Here is a 22,921-nt window from a genome sequence, read left to right as displayed (position 1 = left end):
GCCTGTAAGAAGTGTATATTGAGGATGCAGGTGGTGGCACAACTGGTTGAGTACACATGCTACAACGTTCAAGGACCCAGGTTCGAGCCCCTAGTTCCCCACTGCAGGAGTAAAGCTTTGCAAGTGGTGAAGCAGTGTTTCAGGTGTATCTCTGTTTCTCTCCCTCTCTACCAGGCCCTCCTTCTTGATTTCTGGTTGTCTCTATCCAATATATAAATAAAGATAATACAACAATTTTCAAAAGAAATAAATTTAAAAATAAATACTGTATATTGACGCCACAAGAATTTAAAAAAAAATTCCCAGCTAACAAATGGAGAAAGTCATACAAAATTCCAAAGTCACCAATGGCAGTCTTGAACAAACTAATCTTATGAAGTGATCAACATCAATGAAAACAAATCATATGGAAATTAAACATCTTGGGGGCCCAGGTGGTGGCGCATCTGCTTAAGTGCACACACTACAGTGCACAAGGACCTGGGTTTAAGCCCCTGGTCCCCACCTGCAGGGGGAAGCTTCACAAGTGGTGTAGCAGGGCTGCAGGTTTCTCTCTGTCTCTCCTCTCCTCTCAATTTCTCTCTGTCTCTATCCAATAATAAATAAATAAATAAATAAATATTAAAAAAAAATTAAAGACCTTTAATGGAATCACGAAATAGACACAAAGTGCCTGAGATGAAATCCACTCTCCTCCTCCTCTCCCAATAAATAAATATTTTAAATAAAATGTAGAATACAAAAGTATCTAAGATAAAAGGGTAGGTAAAGCAAATGATGTGACAAAATCCTAACTATTGTTACATAAGGTGACAGATAAAAGACTTGAATCATTCTACTCTCAAGGATGTTCAATCATTTGCAGGAAATTATTATTTTTTAAAATATCTTTTTCATTATCTTTATTTATGGGATAGACAAAGTCAGAAGTCGAGAGGGGAGAGAGAGGAAGAGAGACAAAGAGACACCTGCAGCACTGCTTCACCACTGGCAGGTGGGGACTGGTGGTGTTTTTTTTAATCATTTTTTAATATTTATTTATTTTCCCTTTTTTTGCCCTTATTTTTTTATTGTTGTTGTAATTATTATTGTTGCTGTTATTGATGGCATCGTTGTTAGGCCAGAGAGAAATGGAGAGAGGAAGGGAAGATGGGGGCAGGGGGAGATGGACACCTGCAGAAGACCTGCTTCACCGCCTGTGAAGCGACTCCCCTGCAGGTGGGGAGCCTGATACTCTAATGGGGATCCTTACTCTGGTCCTTGCGCTTCGCACCACGTGCGCTTAACCCGAGACTCCCAGGGAGTGGTGGTTTGAACTTGGGTCCTTGAACACTGTAACATGTGCACTCAACCAAGTGCCACACCATCTGGCCCCTTTCCATGAAAATTTCAGAAGAGAAAAAGCTAAAAACCCCACTCTTAGATTATGCTTAGCGAAATAGGGAATAAAAGGCAGCTCCCTGATGGCTTCACTCATAGGTGGAATCTAGAAAACTGATACACACATGAGCCTGCAAACAAGCACCCGAAAGATTAAATTTAAAAAAGAAAAGAAAAAAAGCAAGCAAACTGCTTCTAACACTTACGAAAACTGAGGTGGTTATCTCAGGGTCTCTGGAGGAGAAGAGCACAGAACTGTGGCTATGGGTGTGGAGGTGCAGAACTATACACTGTAATCTTACAATCTTGTAACCCACTATCAATTACAAATCAAAAATAATGAGGGGAAAATTCTCCCTCTCTGGATGTGTGGCATGGCGTTTCAGAGGAATTCAGTTGGAGAGACAGATGCGGTCTTGGGTCAGAGTCCAGCCCAGAGTCACACTGTTCTGTTTTCCTTGTTTCCCTCTGTTTCTTCCCCAAAGCCACATCCTGAGGCTATTCATCCTGCTCCTGGCTTCATCATTCCTAGTCTCAGTTTTTAACTGTTCTGAATTGTCCCGACGCTCCAAAGGACAGCCTCAGAGCTTTGGTTGGTCCCTGCGTGAATTCAAGTGCTGAATCTAGGATGATATAATCAAGACACAATTTAAAGAAGGCCTGGGGAAAGGAACGATTTGTAGCTCTAAAGGATCAAGTTTTATCAATCCAGGTGCAGGAAGAGGGAAAAAAAAAGACCCAAAGGCTTCTATAAGCAAAACAGGCCTTAGAGATTAGATAATTAAGAGACTTGCCTGGTTATTAATTATAGCAATTATGCTAATAACCAATATTAATTGAGTTCAGCATACACTAGGTACAAGGATGAGGAGACCCTTACATTCATTACCTCATTTATTTCTTGCAAAATCTCCAGAGTGGTCGATAATAATGGAGACATTACTATTACACCAGCTTAACTAACGGCGAATAAACAAACTAAAAGGTAAAGGTGTCGAAATCTGACCCCATTCCAGGGTCAGGAATAGTATGATAGATATGAGCTGATAATAGCTTTCGGGGGGATTCAAAATCTCATCTATAACTCCAAACACAGATCATCAGAAGGTAATGTTACAGGCCATAGAACTGAACAGCACTGAGTGGCTGTTCCTGCCTTTTGCAGTCCACTTCCAAGTCAGACTTCAGAGCCAGTGCATGACTGAATGGGGGAAAAAAAAGGTCTACCTGAAGTAGCACGAATGGTTCTCAGAAGTTAGGACACAGAGGGCTAAGGGGGTTAAGAAGAGGTCTTTTGGGTCCATTACTGATCTAATAGTGTCACACCCTGACCATTTAAAAATAAGTGTATTTAGGGGCTGGGAGGTGGTGCAGCAGGTTAAGCGCACATGACTCGAAGCATAAGGACCAGTAGAAGAATCCCAGCAGTTCGAGCCCTTGGCTTCTGATCTGCGGGGCGGGGGGGTCGATTCACAAACAGTGAATCAGGTATGCAGGTATCTATCTTTCTCTCCCCTTCTTTGTCTTCCCCTCCTCTCTCAATTTCTCTCTGTCCTATCCAACAATGACAGCTATAAGAACAATAATAATAACAACGATAAAAAACAAGACACCAAAAGGGTAAAAATGGCCTCTAGGAGCAGTGGACTCATAGTGCAGGCACCAAGCCCCAGTGATAACCCTGGAGGCAAAATAATAATAATAATAATAATAATAATTTAATTAAGTGTATTTATTTACTTTTGTCATTACCAGGGTCTTAACACTCTATTGACACCGTGAGGTAGAAAGAGAGAGAGAATGACAGAAAAAACAGAAAAACACCACATAACAAGACACCACAGCACAGAAGCTTCCCTCAGTGTGAGGGAACCAACTAGGTTCGAACCTAGATGAGCTATGTTAGTAATCTCACCCTTGCCCCCTCCCACCCCCCAAAATAGAGAAAACATTTAGCCAGATACATTTGAAGGAACCAATATAAAAATTTAATAGAATGTTTGAAATTTTTGAAGTGTCTTTATTGGAGGATTAATGGTTTACAGTTGACAGTAAAATACAATAGCTTGTATATACATAACATTTCCCAGTTTTCCACATGACAGTTTAACCCTGACTAGGTCCTCCTCTTCCATCATGTCCCAGGACCTGAACCCAACCTCCACCCCTCCTCAGAGTCTTTTACTTTGGTGCAATACACCAACTAGTAGAATATTTTTAATGTGTATGAGTTGGGTGGTCAGCTATGAATCTAGCATTTCCTTGAATCTCTTCCTTTTGAGGATTAAGTGTCCATATACTCAGCCTATATTTTTGCCTTGGAATTTGAAGAGGGCACAGAGCACTGCGTGGTCTTGTCAGTAGTCCCTTCAGAATGCCACCTGAGCCATTTGGCAAGCTCAGTGTCTGCCATGATGCCAATCCTGGCTGCAGCAGAGAGAGGGACTCTTAGTAATTGCTGTTTCCAACCCTTTTGGAAGTTTCCAAGCTGTCTTTGGCATCTGTTCCATGTGTGCTTCTCTGGTAGCAAGGGAGCTAGGGATTTTGAAGATACTATGAACATTTTTTGTCAATTAAGAAATGTGTGATCAAATAATTGCCCGGAACTATTCAAGATGGCCCACCTTAGAGAGCTGAAATGAAGCAAAGGGAGGTTTCCTGTACTTCTCCCTAGAAGAGTCATTTACTTGTAATATGGTATTAATGGAAAAATATTGTGAAGGATTCCTAAGTGTTTGTTTATCCAAATGACTTGGAAAAATCTGTTTCTTTGAACATCCTTTATCCATCCTAGGTTCCTGGCAAATTAAACTATTCTATTTTCTCCATATACACCATGGGATGCTCTGTTCCAGTGCCTATAATGATGCTCTCTTCTCAACAGGAGAAGTCTGTTCCTTCTCTGTTGACCTTTCTAAATGGGGTTTATTTCATCCATACCTGAATGAAATCTCTATTTCTCCATTTAATAGTCAAATGACACTGTGGATGATCTTTGACATGTCTCTCTTCCTCAGTACTCAACTTTCTCACTTTTATTATTGTTATTATTACTTTCCTTTTTTCTCTAGGTGTATCACTGGGGTATGGTGCTGGCAGTAGCCTTCTTCTTCTTCTTCTTCTTCTTCTTCTTTTTTTCAGTTGTATAGGACAGAGAGAAACTGAGAAGGAAGGGAGAGATAAAGAGGGAGAAAGATAAGCACAAGGAATAGGATCCCAGTTCGAGCCCCCGGCTCCCCACCTGCAGGGTAGTAGCTTCACAGGCAGTAAAGCAGGTCTGCAGGTGTAGGTCTTTCTCTCCCCCTCTCTGTCTCCCCTTCTCTCTCAATTTCTCTCTGTCCTATCCAACGACAGCAACAACAACAACAACAACAATAATAACCACAACAATGATGGAACAACAAGGGCAACAAAAGGGGGAAAATGGTCTTCAGGAGCAGTGGATTCGTGGTGCAGGCACCAAGCCCGGCAATAACCCTGGGGGCAAAGAAAAAGAAGGAGAAAGGTAGATACCTGCAGACCTGCTTTTCCACTTGTGAAGCATTCCCCCTGCAGGTGGGAAGCAGGGGCTTGAACTTGCATCCTTGAGTAGGTCCTTGTGCATAGTACTATGTGATGACGATGATGATGATTATTTCTTAAAGATTATTCAAGAGAGAGAGAGAGAGAGAGATAGAGAAAGAGAACAACACTCTGGTACTTTCATTCGATGCCAGGGATCAAACTTAAGACTTCATGCTTGGGAATCCAACACTGTCCACAGGGCCACCTCCTTGATCACTTTTTCTCACTTTTTAAAGTAGATAAAATGTAACTGTACCTAAGTCACTCTTAGGATCTTGGAGAGTTAGTGTAGAGAATGCCCAAGGAACACTTGACAGATAATACAGATTTAATAGGCTTACCTGTTATTTTAATAAACATTGTTACAATATGTGTGATCTGCTCTATTGTTATTACTGTCATAGACTTCTTTCTGATTCTCTACTCAGAAGTCATCCTCCGCTTGCTCTGAATTCCCAGGGTGGACCTGGCCCCATTTCATGAAGAGCATGTCATTCATTACATTCATTTGACTTCAACAAAACATGTTCAATCTCTCAAGTGACTTTTGGAATTCAATATCCCTATTTTTATATACTTGCATACCTACAAATTCTATAATGATCATGTTATGAGGGCAACATCAACTTGTTTCATGTGTCATATTTTATCTCTTTCTTTTTTAAAAAATATTTATTTATTTATTCCCTTTTTGTTACCCTTATTGTTTTTCTTGTTGTAGTTACTGTTGTTATTGATGTCGTCATTGTTGGATAGAACAGAGAGCAATGGAGAGAGGAGGGGAAGATAGAGAGGGGGAGAGAAAGATAGACACCTGCAGACCTGCTTCACTGCCTCTGAAGCAACTCTGCAGGTGGGGAGCCAGGGGCTTGAACCAGGATCTTTGCTGGTCCCTGCGGTTTGCGCCACCTGTGCTTAACCTGCTGCACTACCGCCCAACTCCCATTTTATCTCTTTCATAGACTGAAAGTAGAAGGTCTCAGCAGTGTGACCAGTTACTCTGGTTATATGGGCTTTTATGTCTCTAGCCTTTGACACCCAAGTCAGCCACCTCCAGCCATGGTCTCTAGACAGAGTGATCTTCCCAGTTGCAGATTGGAAGGGTTTGTGCCGTCACTTTACCTCCTTCTCCCACAGCATTCAATAGTCAGGCCAACCTTTATCACTGGGGAAGAAATTTCATAAATTTTTTAGCCTCACCCCTGTTCACAGCCTCACCCCACACCACTCGGTTCACCTCATGTAATACGTGACATGTTGGATATAATGACATGCTTTCATAATCTCCTATATTTTTACAAAATATTTCTAAGGGGACCAGGTGGTAGCACAGCAGGTTAAGCACACATGGTGTGAAGCACAAGGAGCAGTGTAAGGATCCCGGTTCGAGGCCCCAGCTTCCCAACTGCAGGGGTGTCTCTTCACAAGCAGTGAAGCAGGTCTGCAGGTGTCTTTCTCTCCCCCTCTCTGTCTTCCCCTCCTCTCTTGATTTCTCTCTGTCCTATCCAACAACAACGACAGCTATAACAACAATAATTTATAATAACAACAAGAAGGGCAAGAAAAATGGCCTCCAGGAGCAACGGATTTTAATGCAGGCACCAAGCCCTAGCAATAACCCTGGAGGCAAAATAAAATAAAATAAAGCAAAACAATAATAATAAAATCTTTTTAAAGAATTTTTATAGAGAAAGATAAATTGAGAGGGGGTCCTTAAATTTAGCACAATGTACGCTTAACCGGGTGCACTACCAGCCATCCCCCTACTTACCAATATGTCCTCCCCCTGTGCACTAGGTGCTCATAGCATACCCAATACCCCTGCTTCTCTTATGACAACAACAAATAACTATGAACATTGCAGGATATCACCTTTGCACAAAGTCATCCTTGAATCGCTTCTGACACAATTCAAAGTTTCTTTATCTGTTGACAGTGACAGACTGGTAATTAACCTATTCCTAGTAAAGATTTGTTTTGTGTCTTGGTTTAGTGTTGTTACAGAAAAGTAGCACAATTTAGGAGTCTAGGAAATCAATCCTAGTTCCATTCCTGTTAAACTGTCTCATTTCAAAGGTTTCTCTATGCTAGAAATTAAAAAAAAAAAAAAAAAAGAAGAGAAAAAAGAAAGAAAAACTACTTGCTGAAAAGTACATATAGCAGGTGGAGGAGGTAGTATAATGGTTATGCAAAGAGACTCTCATGCCTGAGGCTCTGAAGTCCCAGGTTCAATCCCCTGCACCAATAAATATATAAAGTGCATATAGTAAGTTACACTACTGTAGAAACTAAGAACTGGTAGTACAAACCAAGCTAAACTTTGCCAAAAAGCAAGGATGTGAGCAAGTTTCTAGTCCTTCAATGAAATTTCTCTTGATATTAATAGTCTTAATCACATCAAAATTTTATATTATAAAATCCAAGTAAAACTATCCTGCATGAAACAGCTTTAGAAACTAGGTAACTTACTATTTTTTTCAATGTAGTTAAGTATTCCTTAATTTATCACACATTATAAACCCTCTGTTCTATTACTTACTTATGAATAAAATTTTAGAAACTTGTCCCAACACTCAAGGCTTATTACATTCTTTTGGTTCTGTGAGATCTAACGTTTGACTTAGAGTTAGACTTAGGGGAAATGCATATGTGGTCATAGGACCCTCTCAGGGAAAACAATTCATAGTTAGTTTTGAAGAATGGCAGGGAATTTTCAAGTAGACAAGGCATTGGGACTGTAACAGAGAATAACACCAGAATGCAAATCCATGCATGACTTTCTTCCTACAAGGTATCTTGTGGCAGAAAAGTCAATGATATAAAAAATTTAAGTGCTGGACCAAGTTTCTTACTGCTTTCAGGACGACTTACAAACTTTTTTTTTTTTTTTGCCTCCAGGGTTATCACTGGGGCTGGGTTCCTGCACTTGCTCCTGGAGGCTATTTTTTCCCCTTTTGTTGCTCTTGTTGTTTATCATTGCTGTTATTGTTGGATAGGACAGAGAGAAATGGAGAGAGGAAGGGAAGGTAGAGAAGGGGAGAGAAAGACAGACACCTGCAGACCAGCTTTACTTGTGAAGTGACCCCACTGCAGGTGGGGAGCCGGGCCTTGAACCGGGATTCTTGCACCTGTCCTTGGGCTTCGTGCCTATGAGCTACCACTGCCCACCCCCCAACATGTTTGGATCACTGATAGCCACTAGCTGCACATCGACTAACTGTTACACACATAACATCATCTTTCTCAATTTGCTCTGTTAGAAGTTTTGAGAATTTAAACCCTGGAGTAATAATGGATACAATGAAAACAGGAAAGGAATTAGGAAACAAAGCAGAAGCAGAATAGGATGTCTGCCCTCCAGTGGTTCAGGCCTATGTCCTGGTATTTTTATAAGTCAATATTTGAATGAAGGTCACAAAAAGAGATAACTGCACGCTGTCTTCACAACTTTTCTGCAGATCTAACCCTATCCTGCAAGACAGTGTTTACTAAACAGACACACATGCCCACAGTTTTGAGAAAGGAATGAATAGCCTGCAAAACAGGAGGAGGTTAGCACAAGGGAATTTCTAGGCCACATAGAGTAGGGAAACTGGGAGAGGTGACAGAGTTCTCCATGTTTTTATAATTACAGATCCTTATCCTTAGCCCCTACACGATCCCCTTCTGTGCCCTGCTCTCATTTCCTCCTATGACTAATTAGGCTCTTTTATGTGAATTTCAGCATGCAATATTTCATATTTAATAACCCTGCATCAGAAGAAAGGGGAAGTCCAAGAGGTTGGGATTTATTGCCAGGTGCTCTGGAAAACATCTGAGGCATTTACAACGAACTCACAAAATTCCTCAGTGCCCTGAGGAATCTACAACCCACTCTTTCAGGAATCCAGTAAGTTTCAGCTGAGAATCCTATTAAAAAAAAAAAGAAAAAGGATAAGGGCCATAACTGAATCAAGCCCATTTGTTGGATAGTCAGGTGACAGGAAGTTGAGATTCAGGGGCAGCCATAATTGCTTTCACATTTAGCACCTCGTTAACATAAGGTGAGGAAGTTCACACCTCTAATCTCTTGTTCCTAATGTCAACCTGCTGGTATCTGAATTCAGTAAAATGAGGCTGGCATACAGGAAAAGCTTATTTTTTCTCAACTGTAGGAAAGGAATCCAGATATCTGCATGGAGAGACAGAGAACCTAACAGGAGATATCTTCAATCTTGGGGCAACTTCTTTGCTAAAGTTTGAAGTCAATGAAATTATTAATGCTGTTACTCAGTCTTTATAGTTGTGTCTTTTTTTTTTTTTTTGCCTCCAGGGCTATCACTGGGGCTCAGTGCCTACATTACAAATCCAATGCTCCTTGAGGCCACTTTTTTCCCATTTTGTTGTCCTTGTTGTTACCCTAGTTGTTGTCCTTATTGTTATTATTACCATTACTGTTGTTGTTATTGGACAGGACAGAGAGAGAAATGGAGAGAGGAGGGGAAGACAGAGAGGGGAAGAGAAAGCTAGACACCTGCAGACCTGCTTTATTGCTTGTGAAGCGACTGCCCTGCAGGTGAAGAGACAGGGGCTTGAAATTCATGTGCGATTTACCCACTGTGTTACTGCCTGGCCCCTAATTTTTGTCTTTTTTATTAGTGATTGAATTATAACTAATACGATTGTAAGATAACAGGTGTAAAATCCTAGACAGTTCCCACCACCAGAGTTCTGTGTCCCATCCCCTCCATTGGAAGTTTACTCCTCCGGGAGTATGGACTGAAATTCTTTATGGGGTGCAAAAGGTGGAAGGTCTGGTTTCTGTAACTGCTTTTCTGTAATTTCTGTCTTTATAAAATATCACTTCTCATTATCTTATTATTTGTAACTTGTATGAGACCTAAACTAATACGATGATACAAATACAGCCTGTTGCTCGCTTTCCTCTCTCTTGGTGGACAGTGCACTCATCATCGCAAGGATCATTACTTCCTATCATAGGAAAATTCAGACCTCACCACTGTGAGAAATCCTGCTTAAATCTACTCACTTTTTAAAATAAGCAATAAATTAACTTTGTGTCTTTCTTGAAGCTGTCTTCAAGCCCTCCTTCAATAGCAGTAATTTATTTTTAGGTGTTCAAGATATATTTTTATCTTCATTATAACAAAGTCTGTAGTATTTTCAAAGCTTTTTCATTTGTTTTTTTTTTCCTCAGTAATCAAACAAAAAATAAATTAAATAAATGGGCATCCACTATTTTGAATGATAATATTCTCCCCAATGCACTGAAACTTCTTGAAGTCTATCTGTAATCCCTCTACTCTACCTGCCTAAATGGTGCTAACTCTAGTGAAGACGTTCCCCAAATGAAAGTCACAGCTTAAGAAGCTGCCTGTTTGGGGCATATGAATTGCAGTTATGAATAATTATGGTTTAAAACAGAAATAATCTCCCCTTAAAACAAATCACCTATTGGATCTTTTAAAAGCCAGTAAAATGGTCTATGAGGAAAGAGATGAAGAATGACTTCAGGATTAAGACAGAAGAAAAAGCTAGGGCCAGCTCACCTGGTTAAACACACATGTTACCATGGACAAAGACCTGGGTTTGAGCTCCCCACCTGCAGGGGACATGCTTCAGGTGAAGCAAGCAGGTGTCTATTATAATCTTTCTCAATCCCTCCCCATCTCCCCATTCCCTCTCAAACTTTCTCTGTCCTATTAAATTAAAAAAAAAAATAGAAAACACAAGTCGAACCTGAAATGGAATTGGAGTATTACACCAAAGTAAAAGACTCTGGGGTGGGTGGGTGGGTGGGGAGAATACAGGTCCATGAAAAATGATGAATGAAATAGTGGGGGTTGTATTGTTAAATGGGAATCTGGGGAATGTTATGCATGTAAAAAAAAAAAAAAAAAGTAGAAACGCAAAGCAGAAATTGACTGAGTTTGGAGTATGGCACCAAAGTAAGAAAGCAGAAGTACACTAGAGTTTGCAGTGAGTACCTCCCTAATAGTTCCTCTCCACTTTTCCAAGCTTTGGGTCCATAATTGCTCAACAATTTGTTTGGCTTTGTATGTTAACTCTCTTTTCAGTCACCAGGTTCCAGGTGTCATCAGGATGCCGGCCAGACTTCCCTGGATTGAAGACCCCACCAATGTGTCCTGGAGCTCAGCTTCCCCAGAGACCCACCCTACTAGGGAAAGAGAGAGGCAGACTGGGAGTATGGACCGACCAGTCAATGCCCATGTTCAGCAGGGAAGCAATTACAGAAGCCAGACCTTCTACCTTCTGCAACCCTCAATGACCCTGGGTCCATGCTCCCAGAGGGATAGAGAATGGGAAAGCTATCGGGGGAGGGGGTGGGATATGGAGATTGGGCGGTGGGAAAAAAAAAAATAGAAAGAGGGACTGGGTGGTGGCACACCTGGTTGATTGTAAATATTACAGTGTGCAAGGACCCAGGTTCAAGTCCCTGGTCCCCACCTGAGTGGGGGAAGCTTCATGAGTGGAGAAGCAGGGTTGCAGGTATCTCTCTGTCTCTCTTCCTCTCTATCTCCCTCTCCCCTCTTAACTTCTGGCTGTCTCTATCAAATAAATAAAGACAATAAAAATTTTAAGAAATAGAAAGAAAGAAAAAAAAGGAAATAATGGCTATCAGGAGCATTGGATTCATGGGCCAGCATTGAGCCCCAGAGATTGCCCTGGTAACAATCAGAAAATAAATAAAGTAAAAATAGAATAAAAAAGAAGAGCAAAGTTCCCCCAGGTTGAGAATCTAATGAGCAAAATAAAGAGCACATATTGAAAAGGAATAAAAATTTACTCTCAGTCAACAAACAGAAAAAAAGCTATTGCACACTTTAGAACTTAGAGGTCTTGGGATGCAAAAAGAGAGAAAGAGAGAAAGAAAGAAAGAAAGAAAGAAAGAAAGAAAGAAAGAAAGAAAGAAAGAAAGAGAGAAAGAAAGAAAAAGAAAAAAAACACATTGAGTTGTTTCAAGTATCTGTATATCTCAGAACAACCAGTCATCTCAACAACCACATTAATAAAATGACTAATGTTCAGTGTTTTTGTTTGTTTGTTTGTTTGTTTGGTACCACTACTCAAGATTTTAGGAAATAACAGAAAAAGAAGCCAAATGAATTTAGCAAAACTTAAATATTCTCTGTTCTTACAGGTAAGTGGTGACTGTGGTTCCTGGAAGATTGATTTGAAGTAGGAAAATCGAACTCCAGAGCCACTATACTTGGGAAGTCACCCAAAAGACAATATGGAACAATGCCATGAGAAAGAATTACACTTTTCAGCTAGAAGAAATAAAACTTGATAAAGGGTACTGAAATATATATATATATATATATATATAATGTAACAACATACACAGACACTATTTTAAGCAATTGTATTTCCCTAGGCCTCTACGTTACAAAGAAATGTACAAAGCACTGAATTATTATTTTTGTTCTTTTTGTTGCCCTTGTTGTTTCTCATCATTCTTGGTGTTATTATTGCTGTCATTGTTGTTGAATAGGACAGAGAGAAGTCGAGAGAGGAGGGAAGACAGAGAGGGGGAGAGAAAGATAGACACCTGCAGACCTGCTTCAATGCCTGTGAAGCAACCTCCCTGCAGGTGGGGAGCCGGGGGCCAAACCAGGATCCTTATGCTGGTCCTTGCGCTTTGCGCCATGTGCCCTTAACCTGCTGTGCCGCCACCGCCTGGCTCCCCAAAGCACTGAATTATTTAGTAAGGAAAAACAATTAGTTCTGGATAAGAAAGGGAATAAGTCAACATTCATGAAATCTCCAAATTCCCCATGAGTGAGCAAAATTAGAACAAAAGTATACCAACTCTACAATGTTAGTAACTGAAAAAAAAATTGCAACATTAAACTACTTTCCTTCCTCCCTCCCTCCTTCCCTCCTTCCTTCCCTCCTTCCTTCCCTCCTTCCTTCTTTCTTTCCTCCCATTTACACAGACCACTAATCAGCTCCAGTTTATGGTGGTGCCAGGATTAAACCTGGGATCTGGTACCTCATTCAGGAAGTAACTTGCATGACTACTGTCCTGACCTAATGGCATCTAATTTCAAAGACAATCAAACCCAAAAGGATAACATGAAGCAATAAGATAATCGTTCATAAGGGGTGCACTTTCCAAAAAGTATAATCAGTACATAAATTCAATAATCCACTTGAAAAATCAAGAAAATAACTAATGGCCAAACTTATGGTAATAAACAAATAACAAAACAAAAAAAATACCGAAAACTTGAAGAAACTATCATTACTGTATTCAAAAATAAACTGAAATCAGCAAGAAACCAAACCATCAACTGAATTATAGCAGAAAATAAAATGGCATAATCAGTAGTGCCAGCAAGATAGTCAAAGCGGGTTAAGCTAGATGAGAAGACAAACTGATAGACTTGAAACAGAGGGAAAAATCAAAAGCAAGTGGAAAGTGAGTATTTTCAAACCTTTCAAAGAAGAATATTCCCCTGATATGAGTACTGAACCAAACTGGCAGATATAAAGAATAGACAAAATTTGAGTCAATGTGATAAAGAACAAGGACCACTATTTATAGTATGTTTAAGTGATCCAACTTCATGTACAAAGAAAGTTTTATTTAGACATTTGAGTAGAAAAGAAAGTTACTTACAAGATAGATATAATCATAGTGCCTTTAGACTTCTCTCCACAGGGATATTCAATGTTGGAATTCTATGTCCAAAGATCTGTGAGACATAAATTATGTATTTATATGACATATGCATTATATGATATATACATTAACTAGTCAAGCCAATAAGAGAGTTAATATGCTTTTGTTTTTCATTTAGACTATTAGCTTTTTTAAGATGGAATGCTTTAGCAATTATAGTGATAGGTCATATTATATACACAAAAAGTTATAGAATTTTGTTAAAGACTGGGGTCTTACACAGGACTGTATTTCACTGCTCCTAAGCCAACTGTTTCATTTGGAGAGGGAGAGGGAGAGGGAGGGGGAGGGGGAGGGGGGAGGGGAGGGGGGGAGGAGGAGGAGGAGGAGGAGGAGGAGGAGGAGGAGGAGGAGGAGGAGGAGAAGGAGAACTAAGCACTAGTGCTGTGGTTTTCCCATGTAGTACCAGGAATGAAAACTATTCAGAGAGCTATCTCTGTTTTTGTTTGTGTGTTTGCTTTTAAAGTTTTTAAAAGATGTTATACAATATTAGCATATAACTCTTAATACTATATAGGGCATAAATATAATACTATATAGGGCATACAAGTATGGGGTAACAAAATGATTTAATACCAAAAAAGAAAAGAGAAAAAAAAGAGGCTAAAGAAAGGAGGGAATTAGTATATAGAACTGTCCTGACCTTTATAGTAGCTTTAGAGAGCAATGGTGGAAGGATGAGGAAACACAGAAATGTTATGATGGAGAGAAGGCAATTCGAGTTATGGGCCTGGAGGCAGATGATGACCTAGCTTAGGATGGTACTGAGTTATGTCAGGGTGGAATGGGTAGACAAGAATGTGAGAAGGTATTAATGGAAGAGTGATTTAACACAAATTTGAGAAAATCCTTGGGAGCCTCTTACTATAGTCTCTACTAAAAAAACATGAAACCAAAGATATTTTTTGAAATAAGAAAATGTATTATGGAATATCTATTTTATAATATAGCAATAGCTTCTATAATTACTTCAGATGCCTTGCAGACAAACATTCACACTTTTCAGGTTCTGCAGTTTCTTATTTTTTCTTTAATTTTTAAAATTTTTATTTATTTATTTTTCCCTTTTTTTGCCCTTGTTGTCTTTTTTTATTGCTGTTGTAGTTATTGACGTCGTCTTTGTTAGATAGGACAGAGAGAAATAGAGAGAGGAGGGGAAGACAGAGAGAAGGAGAGAAAGATAGACACCTGCAGACCTGCTTCACCACCTGTGAAGCGACTCCCCTGCAGGTGGGGAGCCAGAAGCTCAAAACAGGATCCTTCTACCAGTCCTTGTGCTTTGCTCCATGTGTGCTTAACCCTCTGTGCTACCACCCGACTCCCTCTGCAGTTTCTTATTTTAAGAAAGACATGACATGTATGGATGTCCCCGAGTCATTTTTGGCGTGAGCAGATATTTTCCCTTTCTCTATGATGTATGAGAACTTAGTGTCTGAGGATTATCAGTCTACACCAGGTACTATGACTTTATTTATAGCCATTCATGTTAGTCAGGATGTTCAGCAGAATAACCTTATTATACTACCGGGATTAGGAAGATAAAAAATAAATACATTGGTTTAGACAGATTACCAAAATGTTTAGAAACTATAAAGTGAAACCTCAGAAATCAAGACCCTTTGATTATGATGAACAACGTATTTCCTATGTAGCCTCTGAGTTCTTTTCTAGAAGTAAAGCACTGTGAAAGCTTGCTCCCTTGTTCAGACATTTCAAATTCTGGCCCCTTGCAGAAATTTAAAAAAAAACAAAAACTCTTTTCTCCATAATCTGATCGATTGTTCAGTATGACAAAAGTAATATTGATTAAATTTCAGGTTGTATTATTAACTATGCAATCAATGCCACGGGAATTAGCTTTTGGGAATGTGAATTCCCTTATCTGTAAATAGGAATACTATGTCTTTGTGTAATAGCTATGATAAACATTATATGTGTCATTTTATAGAAATACACACAATGACTTACTGTATGCACGGGATAACTATTAATCCATCATGTTTTCCCCTTTCTTTACCACTCGTCTTAGATTCGAGAAACCACTCAATTTGTTTCATAACTTGAGCCCACAATGTGATCTTGTGCAAATGGTTAAGTAATTAAGATCGTTGTCTGTAATACATTTTATGTTCCTTCCATCCATGTAACCTCTCAAGTCAAACAGACTATAAAATTGTTAAGAGCAATCATAGGGACTGGAGTGGAGGGGTAAGGGTAAGAACACTTCAGGATGCTGTCCAGATGGCTATGAAATGTAGTGCGTAGAATGCCCGACATGTAAGTCATCCCATTCCAATAAGAGAAGAAAGCAAAATATGACAAAGAACATTACCATTACACATAGATAAACTTGACTCTTACTTTGTGCATTTTACTGTGAGTTAACATTTTCCATATATGGAGGGTCACACCTTCAACTTAGACTCCAATGCGATCCCTGTCCACTAACCTATTCAGGATAATCTTGATTCCCTAAATGGAACTCATCCAAGCACAAGTAGCTAAAGAGAGAGAAATAGGGGGGTAGGGGGAGAGGGAAAGGGAGGAAGAGAGGGAGGGGGAGAGGGAGAGGGAGCAGGAGAAGGAGAGAGTGATACAATAACATCTAAGTTTTCTTCAAGGCAGTGGGACTTAAGATTGAACTTGATTAAAATAATCTTGAAGGAGGCATACTAAGTGAGATGAACCTGGGAATGCCATTAAATAAATTATGTGGAAATTTAAAGTTCTTTATTACCTATACATCTTAAAATTATCAACTTATGGTTCAAATAGGTTAATAGTGATTTCAAATTTCACCCAGGTTATATTTTTCTAACTAGTTAAATAATGATTATTTTTGAAGATTAACATCGAGTATATAAGAACATCTGAGTTATATGATGTGTATTTAACTAGGATTTCTGGTATTGCTGCCATGTCTAGTTCTCATAAAGGGTGGTTTATTTCTTCAGTGGATGCCGCTGGTATTTCTTTACATAACTGTGATGTGGATTTATAAGCCATAAGCCACTAAACTGTCACACTGACTTAGATGCTTATGTTTTACATGTAGGCCATTTAAGATGCAGACTGGTTCTGAAAATATTCTAAACAGAAACTCCACTAGTTTCAGAATGTCCTGAATTGTCTCACTATATTTTCTCCAAGATTAACCCTTGGCATGTGTGGAGCCAGGGAACATTATAACTTCAAGTTTCTTTCAATTCACGGATTCAACAGGGTGACAGTGATTTATTTGCATAAGTAAAATGTTATCTGCAAAGATGAACTCTACTCCCTTGGCAAACAGAATTCCATTAACTACTTTAAATTGGACTTCATAACAATCACATAAACCAATTAATTCCAATTTTTAACTTCATTAGGAGTATTATTCATCATGGCATTGCCAGATAGAGCTGTGCTTCTTCAGACTTTGAGAGGATTAAATAAATGTAACCTGAGGTGCTAATTATACAATGTTGATGCACCCTTCGAGATGAGTTCCATTAAGAGAGAATTTGGGGACTATATTTTTTTTTTTTCAGAAAATGTCCTCTGTCCAAACTCATTTTCTTATTTTTATATTCTAAGATGAGACTGACTGTCTAAATACAAGTTGGTCTATACAATGAGTTTCAATTGATAATCACTTCTCTCCATGCAAATTCAGATAACTTTTTTTTTCTCCTCCTGCACAAATTCAGGACTTTCCAAGTGCTCTAATCTTTCCTGAATTCTTACCTTTTTAAGGTTCCCAGAGGGAAAACAAGCAGGTTCATGACTTGTGTTCTCATCCAGGATCCTGGATCTCTAGTAGGATTAGTGCCCTAGAGCCTGATACTGAGCCCTCACCCTCCCCCTTTCCCTCTCCTATCTCCTCTCTCCTCTCCTCTCTCCTCCCCTCTCCCCCCACCCCTCTCCCCTCTTCTCCTTTTCAGTCTTCTCCTCTTGTTCTTTCCCCCTCCCCTCCCCTCCTTTCCCTTCCTCTCCTTTCCCTTCTCTTCTTATTTTACAATACCTACCCTTAAGAGGAATATCATGTTCACAACACCTTCTAGGTACTTGTACTTCTGAAATCCAAAAAATATAGATAGCATCTCCTTCAGAAACTACATATATGTATCTAACAGCAGATAGAGCTCAGTGAAACTCCACTGTTCTCACAAAGTACACAGGCAGTTGAGTTAGATGGCTAGAAACCAGATTAAAAGGTTCTAGAACCCAATGAGCTCTCAATATTATTATCCACTGTAGTCTATCATTACTGGAAATCTTTGAAATCCAATGAAAAATTTCACTTCCTCTTCACCTTTGGAAAACCTGCAGATAGATATAACTGAGATAAACTTTTCTTTATTATTATTTGTCTATTTATTGGCTAGAGACAGAAAAAATCGAGAGGGAAGGGGGAAATACAGCACTGCTCCACAGTCCTTGAAGTTTCCCTCCCTGCAGGTTAGGACCAGGGGATTGAACCGGGATCTTCACATGGTCTAACCTGTGCATTCCACTTCAAGCACCACCATCTGGTTTGGCTCTCCTTAAAAATGAGTGTGCCTCTGTTTTATAGATATCCTTCAAGGTTTTTAGGTAACTCTCTGCTTTTTTTTACATAATTTAACACAGATGATTACTAGCTTTATTTATTCACTTATTTGTTTCTCTAGAGCACTGCTCAACTCCGGATTACAGTGCTGCCAGGGATTATACTTGGTAAATTGAAACCCTAGGCAGGAGTCTTTTGCATAACTACTATGCTAGCTACCCAGTCCTGAGATTCTATTTTCTTATACAAAAGCTTTACTGCTATTCTCAGAATTATATTTCATAGTTTGTCATTAGTTAATTTCCAGAGTCAGCAGTGAATACCAGGGGAGTATGCACAAGGACTAAACATCATCACATTCCTAAATGGTGCTGTCACAGTTTACTGTGACCCATATACTGATCATGATAGAACTAAGTAAAGAAGTAAAGATAAAGAAGTCATGAGTTGAAACTATTGGCAGCCACAAAGGTGCACTGAATACACCTGGCTTCAAGCCCTGGGTCCCCATCTGCAGGGGGAAGTTTCAGAGGCAGTTGAAACAGTGCTAAAGATCTCTCTCTCTCTCTCTCTCTCTCTCTCTCTCTCTCCTTTTCCATCTCTCCCTTCCCTCTCAATTTTTGTCTTTATTCAAAACAAATAAATACATGAAAATGTGCAAAAGCATTGGACACACTTAAGCTACTTAACATTCCTTGCCTGTCTTAAGACTGTCCATAATGCTTATTCAGGGTAATTCTCAGGAATCGTGTTTTCTTGGTTGTGGACTGGCACTGGGTTTCATGAGTCATGTTTGTTTCTCTCCACTCTAACTTTATAGCATGTCTGGCTTCTAGTAACATTTCCCCTAATCCATCACAAGCTAATATCCTTTTTTTTTTTTCTTAAAGTTGTCACCAAGGTTATCCCTGAGGCTCTGTGCTGGCACTACAAATCCACCACACCTCATGGACCTCCTCCCCCCTTTATTTTATTCTTTCTATTTTATTTGATAGGAAAGAGAGAAATTGAGAGAAGACAGAGAGAGAGAGAGAGAGAGAAGCTAGAGAGTAATATAGGTTGGTTAAGAGCACAGTACAGTATACAAGAACACAAGTTCAAGCCCCTAGTCCCCACCTGTAGGGGGAAAGCTTCACAAATGGTGAAGCAGTAGTGTAGGTGTCTGTCTCTATCACCCCTCCCATTTCAGTTTCTCTGTCTCTATCCAATAATAAATAAGTGAATCATATTTTTAAAAAAAAAATTAAAAGAGAGAGGAAGAGAGACACCTGCAGCACTGTTTGATTGCTTGTGAAACTCTTCCCCTGCAGGTTGGGAGTGGGAGTGGGAGCTGGAGTCCTTGAGCAGGGTAATGTATGTGCTTAGCCTAGCGTGACACCACATTCCCCCTCCGAGGCTGGCTTAATAATAAATGATAACAACAACAATAATAATAATAGAAAAACTATTTCAAAAATCACACAGTTGAATGTCACAAAGATATCAAAGTGCTCATTTCATTTAAAGCTACTAAGACCACAGGTGGATAAGTAACAGTTAAAGTTTCATCAAAAGCATCAATAAACAGAGGAAAGACAGTGATAGAGAGAGACAGAGAGAGAGATCATCATTAAATATAAGGGTTATCTGGATTCTTATTTTTTAATTATTTTTTATTAGTGATTTAATAATGATTGACAAGATTGATGAGTAAGAGAAGTACAGTTTTATATAATTCCCACCACCAGAGATTCCTATCTCCTGCCTCCATTGGAAGTTTCCCTGTGCTTTATTCCTCTGGGAGTATGGACCAAAGATCTTTATGGAGTGCAGAGGTCTGGTTTCTATAATTGCTTTTCCACTGAACACGGACATTGACAGGTAAACCCCGAGCCTGTTTCTGTCTTTCCCAAGTGGGGCAGGGCTCTGGGACAGGGACACATTGGATACTCTGGGGTTCAAGGACACATTGTTGAGGTTGTCTGTCCAGGAAGGCAGGTTGGCAGTATGGAGGCATCTGCAACTTGGTGACACCCACTCTGCTTATCCTTCTCAGCACCAGCTTGCCAATTTATAGTTGAGCTACAATATTGCACTGTGGCTCTTCTTTGCATCCTCTCCAAAGTTTCTTTGTTACTGGTCTGAAGATCCTGCTTTCACCCAGAATTCCCAGGTTCAAATCAGCCATTTTGTGAAGAGTCAGTCAGGTGCTGCTTTCAAGCCACCATCTTGATTCCACCCTCAATTATCTAGATATTGAAATAAGCAGAAGAAATAAAGTCTTCCCTTTATTTGGGTTGGGGCATTTCTTAGTAGAATCCTTAATGGTGAGAGGTAGATTCCATCCATTTTTTTTGAATTTTTATTTGTAAAAAGGAAACAGTGACAAAAAACATAGGATAAAAGGGTACAACTCCACACAATTCCCACCATCAGAACTCTGTAGCCCATCCGCTCCCCTGATAGCTTTGATATTCTTTAACCCTCTGGGAGTATGGACCCAAGGTCATTGTGGGATAAATATTGTTGACTATAAACCCATTCAATCTGATGTGATCTACAGCCCATATTCAGCTTAGGGGACTATGTGACATCTGCATCCCTGTAGATCTGAATTCACATTCTGTGATGGAGTGAGTGAGGGAAGTGGTCATGAGTAGGAACATTCCTTATAGCTCCATCCAAGATGGGTCAGAGAAGATGGGTTCATTTTTCTTAATAGCTGTGTAGTATTCCATTGTGTATATATACACAGTATATATAATTCTCAGCCACTCATCTGTTGTTGGGCACCTAGGTTGTTACCAGGTTTTAGCTATTACAAATTGTGCTGCTATGAACATAGGTTTACAAATATCTTTTTGGGTGTTATGGAGTCCTTGGGGTATATCCCTAGGAGAGGAATTACTGGGTCATATGGAAGCTCCATGTCTAGTCTTGTGAGAGTTCTCCAGACTGCTCTCCACAGAGACTGGACCAATTTACATTCCCACCAGCAGTACAGAAGGTTTCCTCTGTCCCCACAGCCTCTCCAGCATTTGATGCTGCTGTCCTTTTTAATGTATGTCATTCTCACAGGAGTGAGGTGGTATCTCAGTGTTGTCTTTATTTGCATGTCTCTGACAATCATCGACCTGGAGCAATTTTTCATGTGTTTGTTATCCTTTTGGATCTCTTCTGTAGTGAATGTTCTGTTCATATCCTCTGCCCATTTTTGGATGGGGTCATTTGATTTTTTGTTGCTAAGTTTGCTGAACTCTGTATATTTTGGTGGTTAGTCTCTTGTCTTATCAATGGCATGTGAAGATCTTCTCCCATTCTGTGTGGGGTCTCTGTGTGATAGTTTCTTTGGCTGTGCAGAGGCTTTTCTACTTGATGTAGTCCCATTGATTTGGTTTTGTTTTAGTCTTCCTTGAAATTGGGTTTGTTTCATCAAAGATGTCCTTGAGGTTTAGGTGGGAAAGTGTTCCACCAATGTTTTCCTCCAAGTATTTGACAGTTTCTGATCTAACATCCATGTCCTTGATCCATTTGGAGTTGACTTTTGTTTCTGGTGAGATCGGGTGGTTCAGTTTCATTCTTCTGCATGTTTCAACCCAGTTTACCCAGCACCATTTATTGAAGAGAGCTTCTTTACTTCATTTAGTACTTTGGGCCCCCTTATCAAAGATTAGATGTCCATAGGTGTGGGGGAATACATGCATATTTATGTGGGGCTCCCCCTGTCTCATGATCTTACTGTCCCTGGTAGGTCTGTTTTTCTGTTTGTTTGTTTGTTTTTTTGGTTTTTTCTTTGTTTTGTTTTCCTGCCCTGAATTTTTCTTTTGTAAAATACGTGACTAGTTTGAGACTAGGTTTGGGGAACAATCTCCAAGTAAGACAAATAATTACATATGGTAAATAACATGAAAATATATCAACAACTTTTTGCCAATTCTCATCTCAAACTAAAACTTGGTTTTTCCTATTATAGTTTAAGAAAAGTAGGACTGAGAAATTCAGCAAATTGCCTACAGTTCCATAGCTACCAACGATGATGCCATTTACTGACAGTAGAGTATGGCCTTTGCTCTACACTCTGATGATGCTCCATATATATTTCACTCCTTTTAGATTTGGTATTTTGGCAAAAGCTTTCCTACTATGGTGTGACTCTGGGCTTTATCTCTGATGTTTGTTCTTGATTTATCCTTTCCTTTGGATGTCTATAACCCTTGGCTGGATGGTTTATATTCCCAAAGAAACCTCTACTACCCCCTTCATGATACAGGTTGGATTCCAGGGCAACCAGTGCTTAGGGATGTTTCTTAAAATGTTGCTTTTACAGGTGATAGTACTGAGGAAAGATTAATGATGCCTGGTTTGAGTTTTCAGCTCTATTGTACATTAAGTTCCTATTATTTTCTTGTGCTCTTTAGATGTTTACTTAATTTTATTTACTTAATACCATTGAGAATTTTTATATGCCCTTTATGAGTGGAACATTATGGATTCATGTAGATTCCCTTTCCCCACAATAATAAAATATAAGCATGGTTGAAATTCAGTTTTAAGAATTGCCTGATGGTGGACTTAAATTATGAACATTCTCTTCTCTTTGATACTATGAAAAAATATATATATAATTAAATTTCTATGAAGTAAACATTATGTTTTTCTCCACTCAAATAAGAAACCAAGAACAGCTGCAATTTATTGAGTACTTATCATATTCTTTGTTTTTTCTTTATTGGGGGGGGTTAATGGTTTACAGTGAA

The sequence above is a fragment of the Erinaceus europaeus genome, chromosome 3 (assembly GCF_950295315.1).
Source record: "Erinaceus europaeus chromosome 3, mEriEur2.1, whole genome shotgun sequence".
Classification (NCBI taxonomy): Eukaryota; Metazoa; Chordata; class Mammalia; order Eulipotyphla; family Erinaceidae; genus Erinaceus; species Erinaceus europaeus.
This window is presented reverse-complemented; position numbering follows the sequence as displayed.